This window comes from Ambystoma mexicanum, chromosome 8, assembly GCF_040938575.1.
Source record: "Ambystoma mexicanum isolate Mex_15411 chromosome 8, UKY_AmexF1_1, whole genome shotgun sequence".
Taxonomy (NCBI): Eukaryota; Metazoa; Chordata; class Amphibia; order Caudata; family Ambystomatidae; genus Ambystoma; species Ambystoma mexicanum.
In genome coordinates, this window is record NC_090929.1 from 1,263,591,140 (window position 1) to 1,263,609,223 (window position 18,084).

Here is an 18,084-nt window from a genome sequence, read left to right on the forward strand (position 1 = left end):
GTCCCGAAGAGGCTTCGGGGCTCTGGAGTTTACTCAAGATACTTCCTCGTGAGGAAGAAGACAGGAGGATGGCGTCCCATCCTGGACCTGCGACGACTAAACAAATACATCAAGGCACAGACATTCCGGATGGTCACCCTCCAGCACGTGCTGGGACAGCTGGAGGTTGGCGATTTCCTGTCGTCGTTGGACTTGGAGGATGCTTACTTCCACATCCCTATTCTAAAGAGGCACCGAAAGTTCCTCAGGTTCGTGGTCAAAGGGCAGCACTACCAGTTCAAGGCCCTCCCGTTCGGATTAAAATCGGTGCCCAGGGTGTTCACCAAGTGCCTAGCACCGGTGGCGGCGCAGCTGCTTCTTCAGGGGATCCACGTCTACCCCTACCTGGACGACTGGCTCATACGGGCAAGGACAAGGGAGCTTGCCGTGGAACACACTGCGAAGTCCGTCCAGCTGCTCACGGACCTGGGGTTCTCCATCAACTTTCCAAAATCCCACCTGGTCCCGTCGCAAGTCATCCTGTTTCTGGGAGCACAGCTCGACACAGTGGCGCGGCGGGCCTCACCGTCGGAGGAAAGGATAAGGACCATCCTAGGAAAGGTGCAACGTCTACTGGCCACGGACATGGCCAGAGTGAGGTCTATCAAGTCCCTCCTCGGAATGATGTCCTCCTGCATTTATCTGGTGCCCCATTGCAGACTTCGGATGCGGCCCTTGCAAGAATTCCTCGACGCCCACTGGATCCAGACGACGGCCAGCTTCGAGGACAGGATCTCGCTCGACCAAACGTTCCGTCAGGCGATACGATGGTGGGGTGTCCGCGCTCATCTGACAGCGGGAACAGGCTTCCTAGCCCTGGCCCACCAGGTGACGGTGACGACGGATGCCTCCCTGGAAGGTTGTGGAGCGCACACCGGGGGCCTCCACGCGAGAGGCCTTTGGTGCTCGGAGGAGAAGACTCTCCACATCAACATCTTGGAGCTCCGCGCAGTGTTCTGGGCCCTCAGGTCCTTCCTTCCGTCCCTCAAGGGCAAGGTGGTGAGGATCGTCACCGACAACACCACCACAATGTTTTACATTCGGAAGCAGGGCGGAACCAGATCCCCTGCCTTGTCCAAGGAAGCCCAGGATCTGTGGCATTGGGCCATTGCACATGGGATGTTTCTGGTACCCTTTCATCTGGCAGGGATAAAAAACACCATCGCCGACTCACTCAGCAGGGAGCTGCGCTCGTGCCATGAGTGGGAACTGCGCCAGGATCAAGTGGACCGACTCTTCCGACGATGGGGCGAACCCCAGATCGATCTCTTGGCGACGGCGGCGAACTCCAAGTGCCGGAGGTTCGCCAGCAGGTTTCCCCAACAGAGGAGCATGGGCGATGCTTTCTCGTTCCCCTGGGACGGCCTGTTCCTTTATGCATTCCCGTCGTTGCCGTTGCTACTCTGGCTCGTCAACCAGCTCAAGAGGTCCCAGTGCAGGATGATCCTCGTCGCACCGGCGTGGCCGAGGCAGATCTGGTTCCCAGACCTTCTGGACTTGTCAGCGTCCACACCAGTCAAGCTACCGACGGACGCGGATCTTCTCTCCAGAGAAGGAGGCGCCATTCTTCATCACGAACCAGAGTCGCTTAACTTGCAGGCCTGGCTCCTGCAGCACTAGAGTTTGGAGGATACGACATCCCGGCCGACTGCAGAGAGGTTCTTGCAAAGGCCAGGGCTTCCTCAACTCTCAAGTGCTACGGACACAAATGGAAGAGGTTCTCTATCTGGTGCCGGGCACAGAAGATTAACCCTCTGCGGATTACGGCCCCTCAAGTATTGCCGTACCTACTGTCTTTGGCCAAGGCTGGCCTATCTCACGCTTCCATCAAGGTACATCTGGCTGCCGTCTCACGTTACACCAGAACTACAGGACGGGCGTCCTTGTCGTCTCATCGTCTGGTGAAGGAATTTATGAAAGGACTGTTCCAATCATTCCCGCCGGTGAAGGCCCCTGCCCCGGCGTGGGAGCTCAACGTGTTACTAACTAGGCTCATGGGGGCCCCATTCAAACCTATGCATTCAGTGCCGTTGAAGTTTCTGTCGTGGAAGACAGCATTCCTCGTGGCCATCACCTCTGCACGACGAGTGGGAGAGATCCAGGCCCTGTCTTGCAAGCCTCCATACTTGACTTTTCACGACACGAGGTGGTGCTGAGGACGCACCCCTCCTTCATGCCCAAGGTGCCGTCGGACTTCCACCTCAACGAGCCCTTGGTGTTGCCAGTTTTCTTCCCGTCGCCTTCGTCGCCGGCTGAGAGGACTCTGCACTCGCTAGATGTAGCTAGAGCGCTGAAGTTCTACGTGGACCGCACGAAGAGTTTCCGGAAGACATCACAGCTGTTTGTGAACTTTGGACCTGTGAATCAAGGGAAGGCTCTCTCGAAGACTTCCATTTCCAGATGGCTCTCCGGCTGCATCATGCACTGCCACCGGTTGGCAAACCGACCGCTGCCCGGCCGTCCGAGAGCCCATTCGACCAGAGCGATCGCTGCTACTACGGCGTTCCTGTCTGGTGTGCCCCTGCTCGACATCTGCAGGGCTGCTACGTGGAGGTCGACGCACACCTTCACGAGATTCTACTGCGTCGACCGGGATTCCAGGGAGGAGTCCAGAGTCGGCTAGGCAGTGCTGCGCAACCTGTTCGCCTAAGGTGAGCCTGGTGAGGAGGTAAGAGTTGCTTAATGTTGAGTTGTTGTATTGCTTGATATTGAGCCTTGTGCCACCTCCCGTGGTTGTGCATGTGTATACTGCTATGTATTCTTATATTCATGAGCATGTGAATCTATGCCAGACCCCATGCTGGAGAAGGAACAAGTTACTTACCTGTAACTGTTGTTCTCCAGCATGGGTCTGGCATGGATTCACATGCGAACCCTCCCGCCTACCCCTCTGCGGCTCTTCACTTGGTCATACTGCCACTTCACGTGCTACCAAATCTGAGGATGGCTGCCAGGGGTGGGGCTTAGGGAGAGGGCAGTCATTGGCTGGGGGCAGTATGACCCAGAGACCAGTGATTGGTTACTACTGAGAAAGACAGATCAGAAACGAAACTGATACTGATTTTCTCTATACCGAGGATTCCCGGCCTGACGACGGGGAATATTCATGAGCATGTGAATCCATGCCAGACCCATGCTGGAGAACAACAGTTACAGGTAAGTAACTTGTTCCTTACCAGGCTCAGATCTTATTCCTTTTTTAAAAATAGGAACTATTATAGCGCTTTTCCATGACAAAGGAATGGTTTGTTCTCCTATTATGTTTTTAAACAGAATGTAACAGAATTCAGTCCATTCCTTAGGATTTTCCTTTAGTGTATAATTCGTCAATCCGTCTGGACAGGGTGCTCTCAATGTACTTAGCTTGTTGATGTTTTCTGCTATGTTTTCTTTCGAGATAGTAATGTTCCAGGTCTCATGTTTCTCAGTAATTTCTTGCGTAGTTGATTTCTGGGGCTTATAGAGTATAGTGTAATGATTAATCCATTGTGCCTCACTTACCATGTTGGTAACGAGCGCTGTTTGACTTGACTCAGTTTTATTCAGTATTGCCCAAAATTCTCTTGTTGTTTTGTTGTGCAGTGTTCGCATCATTTCTTCCGCATCTTTTTGTTTCATTAAGGCTCTATGGGCCTTTATCCAGTATTATATTTTGTTTTCAGTGTTTTTTTCCCTTCTTGTTGCTTTTGGGCATTCTCATATTTTAGTGCCCGAGTGTTTCTTCGTAGTTCGCGTTTCTTCTCTACCACAATTCGGTCGTAACTATGGCAATGGCGAAAGTTAGTTTTACCATTAGTGTTGGGTATCTCTTTAAATTGTTCTAACAGTGGAACATAGTCCGGCTCTAGATTGTTTTGGATGTAGGCCGTCATAGTTTTTATTTTCGTTCTGTTAAGCCTTAGCCTATTACGACCAGGTACCACAGTAATTTCATTTGACCAATTTGCAGACTTATCAGATCTCATTTCATGTTTAATTCCAATTGTGACTAAATTATGGTCGCTTTGGTCCATATTCAGTACTTTCAAAAATACAACTACATCATCAATACTCTGATACAACAAAATAATCAATAGTTGAATTTAAAGCTCCGTTTTTCCAAGTGGGATTGGACGGTACATCTCCCGGTGTATTCCCGTTGAGTATTCTAAGTTCCCTCACGGATATATCATTAAGGAGACGTTGAGTTAGTAGCTCTGTTTTAAGACGTGTTCGACTAGAGCCTTTTACACCCGATAGCTTGTTAAGATCCAAGTTCCAGTCACCACATATTATCAGATTTGCATTTGCCTCTTGTGACATCATTTCATCTATTGTGTCACACAAATCATCCAAAAAAGCCCAAATCCCTGTTGATTTTTGTTGCCAATATATATTAATTATATGTATTGAGTTTTTTAGCCAGCTTTTATTAACATCCGTCCCTATTTTTACAGTTTGAATGTAAGGGGTCACATTTCTTGTGTCAAGGATTCTGAAACCACTGCATATTTTTACCAATGTAATCAAACCGGTCATAGGTCTACCCCTTTTCGGTGTAATAGCCGGGTTAATTGCTATCTCATAACCAGGTACCAGGGGTGGATCTACCAACCAAGTTTCCTGTCAACACAGGATATCCAAATTCTGTAAAGCAGAAGAAGTATCTAGAAAAGATGAGCATGCCCTCTTGTGTTCCAGGATCCGATTTGAAGAATGTCGGTATTTTTTATGTTATGATGCTAGCTTGATTTATTTTGATTGCGTCTCCTCTGTGCTGCCTGTTGTTGCTGCTGTAGTTGTTGTTGTAGTTGCTGTTGTTGCTGTAGTTGTAGCAGCATAGGCATGTCCTCCAGCGCCATGATTGCAACAGCTAGTGGTATCATTTTGGTGTAGGAAGGGGTGTGGTGTGTGGTGTACTCCTTTTATACTGGGCCAGGCTCCATTGACTCCATCTGTGGTGATTGTGTGCACCTGTGGCAGTTGGCTTGATTGCGGATTACTGTTTACGGGTGGTCCGCGATGCCTGTATGGCCGCCATCGTGCAGGCCCTAATTACCGCCTTCGGGATGCCGGTAGTTGCATGCCCGCGTAGGTTGTGTTGTGCTCCTATTACGGGCATCCCGGTATTACCTCCCCGAAGGGGTGCGTGTATGCGCCCATGCCGGTATGAGGGGGCACGGTACGGGCGGTGCCGGTATTGGCGGGTTGTCAGGTCGTAATGCCCCGGACCCGTTAACGATGCCAGTATTACCATTCCGCCTTCCTTTTTTCATTACCTCCATTCTCGTAATGAGGCCCATTGAGTCAGTAGACCCATGTATGAGACAATTAACTGATGTCTGTATTCCACCCCATGCAGGTGACTCTGGATATCCGCAGCTGGCGTGACTGATTATAATTATAATTGGTTATTTATAATGCACTCAAAGAGGTTTCAAAGCACAGACCCGGGATTCAAACCTGTGCTACTCTGCGTCGTCTTGCTTCCAAGACAAGAGCGTTCTGTGAGAAACCTGAAGGTATTCTCCCAGATAGACCTTGAGAATCCCTTATTCAGGTGGCCAGTGACGGACTGGCGCTCTCAGATCCCAACCCTGGGGGTGGAGGAGCAAGGGAGGATCACCTGGGTAGGGGTGCCCAGTGTTAGAAAAGATTTCATAATTGTATGTAATTTTCCCTCCATGTGTACACCCCCAAAATTGTTGCTGCTGTTTAGACACAATAGACTGACTTTGCCAGAGAAGCACAGCCTTCAGCTGCACTCCTCTGGGCTTTCGCTCACTTTTAATGGGGAAGCTGACATGCCCTTAAAACAGTCAGTACTGGTAGACTTTGTTTCCCTTAGTCCTTTTCTAATGTTGCAACTTTTCTGCAACATGTAACAAGTGTACAGTGTACCTTACAGTACAGAGCACTTGGGTCTCATAGTCAATTATAATGACCCTCGATACTCTCGTAGGACTTTTTTGGAGATGTGCAGATGTGTCATGGACAGGGCTGGTGGCAGTTTATCTTTTCATATAATTGTAACCCTTTCCTACCATTTAAACTGCATTAACCGCTTTTGGCAAAATAGGTGGCCTGGCTCCAAAATGGCCATGCCACAAGGTTCTTTGTCCTGCCCTTTGGCCATCTTGCCCCTTTGCCTTCCCCAGGTCGAGACGACCCCGGTCAGTCCTTATTTGGTCATGCAGTTTCCCGCGAAACGCCAAGCTTTCGCGGGCTTCTGCATGCCTTATGTGTGTGCCTCCAGGATGTGGGCTGGGGTGTCTGTCCCCAATACACATCCTGGGTGCCAGAGAGTCTGGAGTGCCATGAATGACTGGGACCACTGTGGTCTGTGATTGGTCCACGTATGGAGTGTGTGTTTGTGAGCAGATCTCCCATTGGGTCCTCTTCGTTTTGGCGCGAAGGGAACTTTGGATAAGAGGAAGCCAAAAACTCCCATACCATGTCGATCTCTGGAGTTCTCAATGAACGAAGGATAGGAGACAAGTATTCTGAAACTAAGAAGCTGAGTCGAAGAACCGCTGGAAGGTTTGGCACCCTGAGCCCGCTGTTGTCCCGTGGGACCCCTTTGCATCTGGTCATCCTAGAAGGTCTGCGAAGACGCTTCGACCCATTAGAATAGTGGGACCAACTATTCTCGGCACCTTCATCAAAAACCTGCAACTAAGCCTTCTTGGAAGTGTCCCTGGGCCAACCAGTGGGCTGACAAGCTTACACAGGACCTTTGCTCTGTCTCTGCCGTTGTTTAGAGGAGGCCCTCGAAACTTGGTATACTGCTAGCCCTGTGTCCGCGGCACCCTCACACCGAATTTTGTACACTTGGCATTCCCAGGTCTGAAGTGAGACGAGTGCGCCAGGACCGGAGCATACGCTGTTACCGTGTTGCCCTGTCGCAGCAACGATCTTTGCAGGTGAGCTACATTTGTGACCCTCTTGCCCCTGAAGCCTGCTGCAGTGAAACTGCGATGATTCATCCACCCGGAGCGGAGAAACCGCCACTATCCCGTTTGGGAATCATCGCTGTATCTCAGGAACTGAAAGCCGCAGAGCCGTCATATTGCCTCAATAGAACCCGCAACCGAAGTGGACTCGACTGACGAAGTTTGGTCCGGAGTGCGCCTGGAGCTGGTGAGTAACCCTAGCCTTAACTGGTGGCCCCTAGCACCTCCATCCATTATTACGCGTGAGTGGCCCCTGTGGGTCCCTCTCCTTTCCACTGCTAGTGCGAACTAGCGACTCCATCCCGTACTCTGGAACTGCCTCTGCCTTCAAGTGGAGGTCCTCCCTGAATAGTGGGAACTTATTCTTCATCGTCTCATCCACCCTCCTGAGCTGCTAGAGACCTCTGAAGAGACCCCATTTTGCCCATTGGAACAACCGCGTGCACTGGCATTGCATGTACTATTGAGCACAAGGCTCCTCTCTTCTTAGGGCTTGGACTTCCTCTTAGTTAGGTGTGTTGTCGATGTTGAAGGAGCCTAAAGACTATCTGCACTGCCTGTTTTTTACCCATCTAGGTTGTGGACATATTTCATACATTTAACCCTTTAGACCTCAATGATCTTGTATACATCTTGTATTGATTGTGCTATGTTTGTTTACTTAGTATTGCTGTGATTCTTTTGCTATGGTCTGAGTTACAAAGGCCTTGTAATAAATGTGTTTATATTTTTGATATAACACCTGTCTGAGAGTAATTTGTAAGTGTCCTTGCTCTGTGTGCTCATTGAGATCTTTCAGTCACCCTCACCCCTCCTGAGACTTGTCTTGACCGCCTGCCATAGCTTGATTGATCTGGCTTGTCCAGAGGTTACCCTGTTCCAAGAAACTAGGCTGGCCTTCTGAACCTCTGCCCACCAGGTCAGAGTTCAGAAATCTGTCTTAACACCCGGGGTTATGTTTGGGGGAATATCCAAGGTGAGACGCTGTATTTCCCCAGGGATGAAGATGAGGTCCATGAGACCCTTATGGGTTTTTCTACGTCTACCTCTCTTCCAGCCACAGACTTTCCATTACCCAAATCCAAGGACCCCTCCATATCTGGCAAATCCCCTGGGAGTACAAACCCCATAACACTTAAAAACCACAACTCACAGAATCCCTAGTTTTCTATTTCCTATGTGAATGATGGTTAGTCACACTCACACTCCCAGTCTAGGTGGTCCAAACACTACCGTTCCCACAATCCCCCCTGTTTATTTTCCTACAATAATCCTGGTCATTCCCATTTGTTACACACCCCTTACAAATCTTACCCTTCTGAATTTACCAAACCAACTAATTCGAAGGTTATAATTTCATACCCAACACTGTTTCCCCCTCCTGTCCCGCATGATATCTGGAAACTCTCCACTTTCTCCCGTCACGACAAACAACGGACTGATAATAAAACTGTTTACCTGACATGTCCCAACCAAAGGGTCAGGCAAAGTCGGGCAATTGACCGAAAACACGCACACCTGACAACCCTTTCCTTTCCCCACAGGGATAAAAGGTGGAGCAAGAGAGCACAAGACGAGCAAGGCAGACCGCACAACGTGAGAGCTAACTCAGCATGGCAGTACAAGAGGAGGCGAAAGACGGCGAATACCAAGAGAATGACAAGGAGAGAAGTAACCTTGCCCTTTCCGATCAAGGCCCGTGAAACTTCCGCAGATGGAAACTTAAGACCTCAAACAAAAGCCAACATGTGTTGCAGCAGATGTCTACGGTACGCAAGACCCTCCTCTGCTGATAACCAAGCTACGGAAGGAAGCTGGTCTTGGTGGTACCAACCTTGACTCCAAGGACAAAGAAAGTCAAGCGGTTCATCACAGCTAGTGAGTCGAGGGGAGAATCGATAAGAAACCGAACTGTGTTGAACGAAAAGTAGGCAACGGTTAATTTGAATTTTGAAAGATACGATTGAGGAACGAAGGGGAAAACCAGCAACAGAGTAGGCTGACACCACGTGGGTGCTCAGGCAAGCAACTCTGGGCAATTACCCGATGGTAGAAACTACCAGAACCAAAAGCCCTTGGGAAGGAGCGAAAAGAGGTTGAAGTGGTCATACAGGGGTCTTGTAAAATCCTCTGTACCGTCGAAAGTCTTTGACCAGCAGATGATTGAGAAAGCTAAAGGAAGTGAATCCCACATACTAAAAATGAATACATTAACTGTATATCGGAGAAGTGGCAAGAGTGAACCCGGTGGAGGGAGGCCAATCGAGAGAAGCAAAGTCTAAAAGTCAAGAGAAACAGTGTGTTGACAAAAGTGAACCCGGTAGAGGGATGTCCACGAGAATTTTTGAAAAGACATTAAGTTGGTGAAAGTGAAAAGGTGAACTGTTGGAGAGACCGCTAGGGGGCGCAGAGTTATGGCCGCTTAAGCCGTCGACTCCGTCATCTCCCATGGAATAACGGCCGAATATGTTAGTGTCCTGCGCTTAAGTTGCCTGCCCTTGTGCTGAGGGGTGCGCCGGAGGCGGTTGGGGAGCAGATGAGAGGCGCCGGGAGTATGTGGCTGCCGGGGCTGAGAGCACTGCCATTTGAAGTTTGATGCCGATATCTATGCTCGCCCCGGCCCTGAAACCCCGGAAAGTGGAGAGGGTGCCGGACCTTAAGGGCCCCTCAAGTAATGTGCAGGGGGGGGCTGGAGAGTCCTTCAGACAGCGTCTGCCCGGGGCACTGCGAGACTGAAGTCGGGCTGAGCTGGAGCACGCCTGCACCATTGGTGGTCGCGCTCCGAGCTTGGCCAGCTTGATAAGTTTGGAGCCCTGGATTTGAAGCGGTCCACTTGGCCACAGTGGTGATAGGACCAAATCAAATGAACAGTTTGGCAGCACACAACCAGGAATTGCCTGGTCCCTCAGACGGGCTGCTGAGGGGCAGGGACACGTGTACAGGGGCAAGTGCTCCTAAACTATGAGTCAGGCCGCCTGGGTGAAAGGGCTGGGAGGCCCTATGGGGATGTCAGCCCCATTCTGGAAAACGGCATTTGGGGAGAAAACCCCCTCACACAATGGAGGGATGCTGAAAGAGGCTCTCAGGCGAAGTTGTCCCCCCCACTTGGGGAACAGTTAGCTCTTAAGAGGTAGCATTTTTGCAAGGGTGTACTTCGCGTCAAGCGGGCAGAAGAAACGATGGGTGGCTATCTTGGTCCGCAAGGGGGTATTATTGCGAGTAAGGGATGTCTTGAGGGACTCACAAGGGAGGTATCTAATGGTTAAAGGGGACCTGGGGAATAGGAGGTTCATGCTGGGGGCACTCTGAAGGGACCCCTGAGGCACCCTCGGATGTGGAAACAAGGCACAATCACCACACACGAACTGATATGCCAGACACAAGGTTGTATTCCCAAAATCTAGGGTTTATTGCAAAACAAATAGTCCCAGTTGGCCAAATGGTCCCACGCCCCGCGACGTGTGTCTAACAGACTTCGGGGGACGCAAGAGAGCAAACATCGTACATCAGTTACATATATACAAAATGAGCATCTTACAATCAGTAATGACACATTCAATGCCGCCCCTAATTCATTCCCTTTGAATTGGAGGCAATGATTGACCATGGTGACGAATATGACACCTTAGACCACCACATTTAGTAACAGTTTGCAATCTCGAATTTACAGACACCATTCTTTATTTGAGAGAACACAGCGCTTCTGTTTTCATGGGCAAGCTGCGTGTAGGGGACTGGCACATTCCAGGCCTTACTATCTCCTGGTTTCGATTCACGCTCTAGAGGTCAGCTTGCTCTCTGGGGCCTCACAGTGCTCAGAAGGGGGACCGTAAAGAAGAACATAATTCAAACCCTTTAATATTAGTTTCGTACATTGCTATTCTTTTAAGGAGACTCGCTGGCATCCATGTACTGATTAAAATGCCTTGCTCCTTGCCTTCAAGGATATGTGAGTTAGGGAACCGGGCATTTCTGTCTGGCTCTCCAGCGTAATGTTTCAACATGTCTTTAGTAACCTTGGACCATTGAAGCAGAATAATATCTACAGCAAAGCAGTTTTACATGAGGCAGTGTAGCAGCGTTAGAGAGAACAGTGAGAGAAAACAAAATGGCGATTCTGGTCATCTTAAAATGGCCGCACTCTAATTGAGCTAGTAACTATGTAATGACTAATGAGCATATATTCTTAACACCTTAAATGAGGCGGTTGGTCTTCGGCCAACCAATTATCCTACATTGCCTTCCGTTTGAGGGGTGTCTAATTTTTCTAGACTGACAGCTCTATGGCCCGAATGAAAAACATGGGGAGTTTTTGGATGGGATTGGGCACATTGTTCAGGATTTCATGGTAGGGGTGGTAATACTGGGCGGGGACTTCAATTGCGTGGCGGACCCAGCAATAGATAACTCCTTGGCCCGACCAACAATGATAAAGCCATCTTTTACGCCACTACTACTTTATTGAGGGAACTATCACTGATAGAGGCATGGCACTTCGCTCATCAGAAGGAGAAGGGTTACACTTTTTTCAGGTGTACACAGAGGCTTCTCTAGGTTGGATATGTTTTTGGTCTCTCCCACTCTTATTCTGTCAGTCAGCACCATAGAGATCCTGTCGAGGGCCCTCACAGATCACTCGTCGGTGGTACTGGAGATAGACCTGGCATGAGGGACCCCCCAGCTAAAACCCCTTTGCAGGCTCAATAAATGCATTCTTGGGTACATGATAGCGAGATCAGCAATATAGGATACAATAACCCTTTACTTTTAGGAAAACATGATCGAGGGGCTAGATATCCGCACTGCATGGGACACAGGGAAGGCAGTAATCACAGGGGTCATAATAGGCAAGACAATAGCCTGGAACAGAACCCAGCGGTAAATCCGGGAAGAATTGCCAAAAATGGTTCGGGAGAAGGAGGAGGCTCATGCTTTCAGCGGTAGCAAGAGGGCATTAAGGGACCTTAGAATAGCGCGGCAGGCATTAGAAACTCACCTCACAGGGAAAGCAGCATACTCACTACCCATGATAAAACTATTTTATTATACTAGGGGTAATAAGGCTAATAAGCTACGGATGGCGAAGCTCCAAAAGAGGACCACCTGTAAACCAGATAATTGCCCTGAAAGACAGGGATGGGCAGAGGGTCACCACAGAAACTTAGAAACTGCGGGTCATGGAGGAGTTCTTCAAGAACGCCTCTGCTCCACAGAAAGGGGACCCCAGGCGTGTTAGGTATTTCCTTGGACAAATCCAGCGCCCTAGGATCCCCGAGGAGATGACAGAGGCATTAGAGTGCCCCATCTCAGCCCAAAAAGTCCTGCAGGAGATCCGGTCTCTCCCCGGGGGGAAAGCCCCGGGACCCGATGGGCTCACAAATTTGTTTTATAAAACATTTGCAGGCTTACTTTTTAATTCATTCTCTACCTCTGGTTTGGTAACTGACACTATGGCAGAGTCTACAACCACCCTGCTGCTCAAGCCGGGGAAGGACCCGGAGGAGTGTTCCTTGAGGGGCCCACGATAATATCAGGAGGGTGATTAATCTAATTTCCCTGGCCCCTGTTAGGGAGAATTCTCTCTTTAGGCTGAATTTCCTAACCTAGTGAGTCCCCCAGCAGCTTTGCTGAATTTCTGGAGTTTGTTTTTTTCCTCCTGCCAAGAGTGAGACTCTTTTTCTCCCACTCTTGGACATGATTTATGGTATTCCTTTGACTGGTAATGTGTTTTATGGGCTATGGGGTCCTTTACTCCATAGGGTCTCATGTGTTTTTCCTATGTGTGTTACACAGCACCCTCCGTGCAGTAACACCGGGGTGTCATAGTGACACCCCACCATAGACTCCATACCCTGGGACTGACTACTGTCTCCCAGGGCATGTAAAGTCACCATTGGCTTTACTAGTCCCAAATTATTAACAGAAACCAGTACAAACCATCATATTGTGGACGTACTGGTCGGAGCAATTCGATTGCCCCGGGGTCTGTTAGTCGAGGGTACACGTCTCCGTCCCCCCTGATCGAGTTTTGGCTGGTGGCAGTGGAAACTACTTTTTATATTCGACCGCGAATATTTTCCTATGGGATTTTCCCATTGTTAGAGGCTACCAACTTTAATTATTTAATTCTCATAGCCTCGAACATACCGCCGGTTTATTTAATTAATATTAATTCTCCGGTTGGTATTTTTTGCCAAGACTCGATTCTGAAATAGCGTTTTTGTTCTCTTCTGTGACTCCAACCCAAGTCGAGCCCTTTGTTCCACTTTTTGGTAGGCTTCTCCACAGAAGCCTCCAAAAGTGGTGCCACTCTGTCTGGGTACCACAGGGGGTGTGGGAGGGGGTTTAGGCACCCTGGACTGAGTTACCTTGGTAACTCAAGTCGCACTCTTGTATGATTGGCCCAAGTGGTGACCCGGCCGGCTCACCACTTAGCATGTTTGAGTGACAGCTAGGCTGAATGAATGGGGGTTTTCTGCATAAAAGCAGGGCTTTGGGGACTGGAACTTCAGAAGTCGCCACAGGACCTGAGAATCCGACGAGGGAGAAGCTGAGCCGACCTACCACGACGACACCACCGGTGGTGCCCTGCAGAACCGACTCACCACTTCCCGACGACAGAGAAGATCTCCCGGCTGGAGAGGCTTCTTCCCCTGACTGGTGGGCACAACCAGTTTACCTTTCTTTCTTCGCACCCTAGCCCGGTTTGTGGTCGAACTGCTCGTGCCAAGCACCCCGCCAGCCGGATAGCCACTCACCACTGAACCGCGAATCACTGGACCGCTCCTTGTACCTGAGAAACTCTGCGGCTGGTTTCTTCCCTGGCAGTGCAACGGACTCCTGTCTTCCTCCACCACGAGATCCCCTCTTCCCCCGGACGAAGCACCGACTTGCACCCGCTGCCAGGAACAACTGCCCCCGCTGGAGCGTTCTCACCACTTTAAGGTACCGTGTCCGCCAGGCCTCCCTTTCTAAAGATTGCTACAAGGTAATAATAACCCCTTAACCTTCTGGACTGGGCTGGCCGCCTTGACCTTCTAACTGGTCCCTTTCTTTGGTCCAACTCCTTTTTGAACCTCTACAAGACTTTCGTGCACTGCAACCGTGTGACCTTGGACACATTTCGTTTGGATCCTCTGAAAGTGGGTCCGGCCTCTTGAACTCTAACTTCACGGTTTTTACTTTGCCTTCCTCTCTTGTTATGTTCTGATAAAAGTGTTGGGATCTGTTTCAACTTGTTCTCTGCTTTTCTCTCCCTTTTTAAAACGAACTATTAGAGTGCCATCTACGTTAAGCGCTCACCGCTGTCTGAAAATAAGTGGAGCTTTACTTAAGACTTGTCTAATATTCTTTTTAAGGGAGTGTATATCTTTTAGTGACCGTGTTTTTGAATTGCTTACTATTAGTGCCTGTGTGTTTTTCTAGATGTGGTTTTAAATAAATAATTATAGCTCTTTTACACCAAGCCCTGGTCAGTGTTTACTTGTTCTACTGTGTTCTCTTGACCTATTGTGAATACTCTGTATACTGCCTAACTCTTCTTGAGGGAAGTCTGACTGCTCAGCCACAGCTACCAAGTGAATCTGTGTGGTACAGACTGCTACCAAGTGGGTTTACTGCCAAACACCTGTAGTCCTAAATCTTTTGCAGTGGTCCCAGAGCGAACTGCACAGGTTTCTGCCTAACAGCCCCGAAATGTTCTACTGGAATCTCGCTCATCTCCCTAGATGCACACCGTGCATTTGATAGCATGGCCTGGGACTTCCTGCAAGCTTTTCTGCCAATATACGGGTTTGGGCTGAATATTAGCAGGCTAATCTTCGCAAACTTTCAGATTCCCTCTACTGTGGTCTGGGTTAACAGGGTTGGCTCTCCCCCCAATTCCTCTGTGCAGGGGACTGAGGCAGTGGGCGCCCACTGTTGCCCGTGGTCTTCACGTTGGCCATGCAGCCACTGGCACACAGGATCCAGAACAGTCCCCACATACAGGGTTTGGTGTGGCCAGGGATCACATACAAAATAGCGCTTTACGCAGGCAATGTCATCTGTTTTATACAGAACCCCAAACAGTCGCTGCCTTCCCAGATGGACCTGCTGTCTGAGTTCCACAAGGTTTCCGGTTTCCAAATTAACCACAAGATATCAGTTGGTATGTCCATAGGGATTTCGAAGGAGGTTCAGCTAGAACTTCATACAACATTCCCCTTTGTTTGGGCGGAGAAAGAATTCACATACCTGGGGGTAAACATCACTAACACGTACAGGGCTCTTCAGAGGGCCATATCCCCCAGCTGTGGAAGGAAATGAAAGCCACCCTGAAGAGCTGGGAGTCCGAAGAAGTATCTTGGCTCGGGTGGGTGGCAGCAATAAAAATGACAATTTTTGCCCTAACTATATGCGTTCCAGACGCTGCCAATCCCTATTTCCGACAAAGAGTTGACAGACCTGCAGGGGGCTGTTGGGCAGTACATTTGGAAGGGGAAACACCTGAGAATCCCGTGGCAAACGCTTCTTAGGACAAGGGAGTTAGGAGGACTGGGTCCCCTCTGTACATCGATATTACCGTGCAGCCCAGGTGGCCCCTATGCTGGTCTGGATCTCAGGTGAAATCGAAACGAAATGGGTGGGGATCGAGCAGGGGGCATCCAACATGCCCTTCGCTAATTTGCCTTTCTTGAACAGTCGGGCCAGGGCGGACTTGCTCGAATCTACACGCACAACACTAAGCATTTGGGACGGGGCCCGGGCACGGGTAAGAATTAAAGCTGACCTAGGCCCCCTAACACTGGTATTGCAGAATCCAGAGTTTACAACAGGCCTGGCACAGGAGTTGTTCATTCACTGGGAATCCTGGGGTCTTCTGAGACTTGGGGGCTTACATAAGGACACCCTCCTTGACTTTCCTAGAATGTAAAGCCAAATTTACCCTCCTGGAATCAGAGCGCTTCAGATACTGTCAGATCAGGCACTGGGTTTCCAACCAGAAGGTAAAGCAGGTGGGGACATGCCCCCCAGAGGCATCGAAATGCAGCTAACAGAAGGGCTAACTACTCACAGGATATCCCGGTGCTACTGTCTTTTGGATACAGCCCAGGGAGAAGACAAGCTCTCCTACATGAAAGAGTGAGAGGCTGACATGGGGGGAGAGATCCCACTAGACTCATGGCAATGCATATGGGCCCAGAATAACAAGAGCTCCAGGTGCACGGGATATAAAGAATGTGCTGTTAAAATCTGTTTTAGGTGGTACATGACACCCCAGCACGCGATCTCAACAGACCATTCGGACCGCTGTTGGCTCAGATACGGCCAACTAGGGGACTTCTTTCACATGTGGTGGCGGTGTCCAGTAATACAAACATACTTGGAGGAAATTAAGTTCAGAATCAAGGACATTACTGGAGTGTCACTCCCGTTGTGCCCCGGAGTCATGATGTTGGGGGAGGTCCCGGAGGATGGCACATATCCAGCCTCAGGCCCCAGGCAGATCTGATTACACAACTGTTATTGGCAGCAAAACCTAACAGATTGCAGTTCTGGAAGACTCAGGGGGGTGCCACGGGCATCATATTGGTGGATTAAACTTTGGGACATCCTTGCAATGAAAAAATTAACAGCATGTATAGCAGGAAAGATGGCACGGTTTTCTCGCACCTGGGCTCCATTCCTTGACTTTGTACATGAAAAGGAACAGCTGTTCTTCCGCCCGCAAACTATGAGACACTTGCTGCAGTGATGATCACCCTGAGGGAGGGGGGGGGCAGCTGCGAGGGGGGTCTGGGACTGGGGGTGGGCTCGGAACAGTGCTCTCTTAATTAGCATGTGGATGGAAAAGTGCTCCTAGCTACATTGCTCAAGCCTTTGTGAACCAAAGTTGTTATGTTTGTTGGGGGACTTGAAATTCATGATTTGTAAAATGAGATTCCGATGATACGTGATGAACCGTTCGTTGGCATCGCAAATGGCTTTGTTGTTCGTAATCTCAATAAAAAATATATTGCAAAAAAAAAAAAGTGAACTGTTTAGTGAAAGAAAGAAAAGCCATTGTGAAACCGGAAGAGAGAGGCTGAAATTTGAAAAGGGTTTGAACCCGGCTGAGGGAGATCCTGGGGTGGAAAGTTACCACCCAAAGTTCGTTGAAAAAGAAACTGTTTTGTAAATTAGTTGAAAGTGTTTTGAAGGGTTAACGGCCAGAAAAGGGGGACCCAGGGGTGAAGCCTTCACCCAAAGTGGTCTGAAGGGTCAGCGCTGAGAAGAGGAGGACCCAGGGCTGAAGCCATCAACCAAAGTGTTCTGAAGGGTCAGCGTCCAGAAGAGGGGGACACAGGGGTGAAGCCTTCACCCAAGTGGTCTGAAGTGTCAGCACTGAGAAGAGGGGGACCCAGAGGTGAAGCCATCAGTGTTCTGAAGGGTCAGCGTCCAGAAGAGGGGGACCAAGGGGGGAAGCCTTCACCCAAAGTGTTTTGAAGGGTCAGCGCCCGGAAGAGGGGGACCCAGGGGTGAAGCTGTCACAGAAAGTGTTTGTTTGTTGAATACATCAGGCCTTGAAGGAAAGAGACTTTTATTGAAAAGAGACTTTACCATCAAAAAACCTGATAGCTGGAACGGAACTGTCAGCTCGTGCTGAGAAGGGTCGAGCGTGTGCTTTGCTCCAATGTCCCACCTTGTCCCGTGCTAAAAACATGGGGAAGGGAGACCTCAAGGCAATCACATCCTAACTTATTATTTTAACACTATTTCCTTTATTTTGATATCCTATCCCACACTCTTTCTGTTATTAGTTGTAAGTAATTGGCCATAGGTTTTTCTTAGTATAGGACCCTTTATTTTGTCATGACGCCACAAAGACTGCCTTATTTTTCATTTGATGGTTGACGATTGCTCCCATTTTAGCTTTAGGTGAGGCACTTTTCCATCCTGCATTTAAAGTTCAATAAACACCCTTGAACTGTGATCACTTATGTCTGTCTTTACTGTTGCCACCATGAGTTCCTTGCAGTTGCCACTGAGCTATACTACCCGTGTGCAAGCCCTGTGCGTGACCCATGTACACTGCGCCAGACCGCTTACAACCATGCCCACAGCCGTACCCGCATATGCATCGAGCGCACCT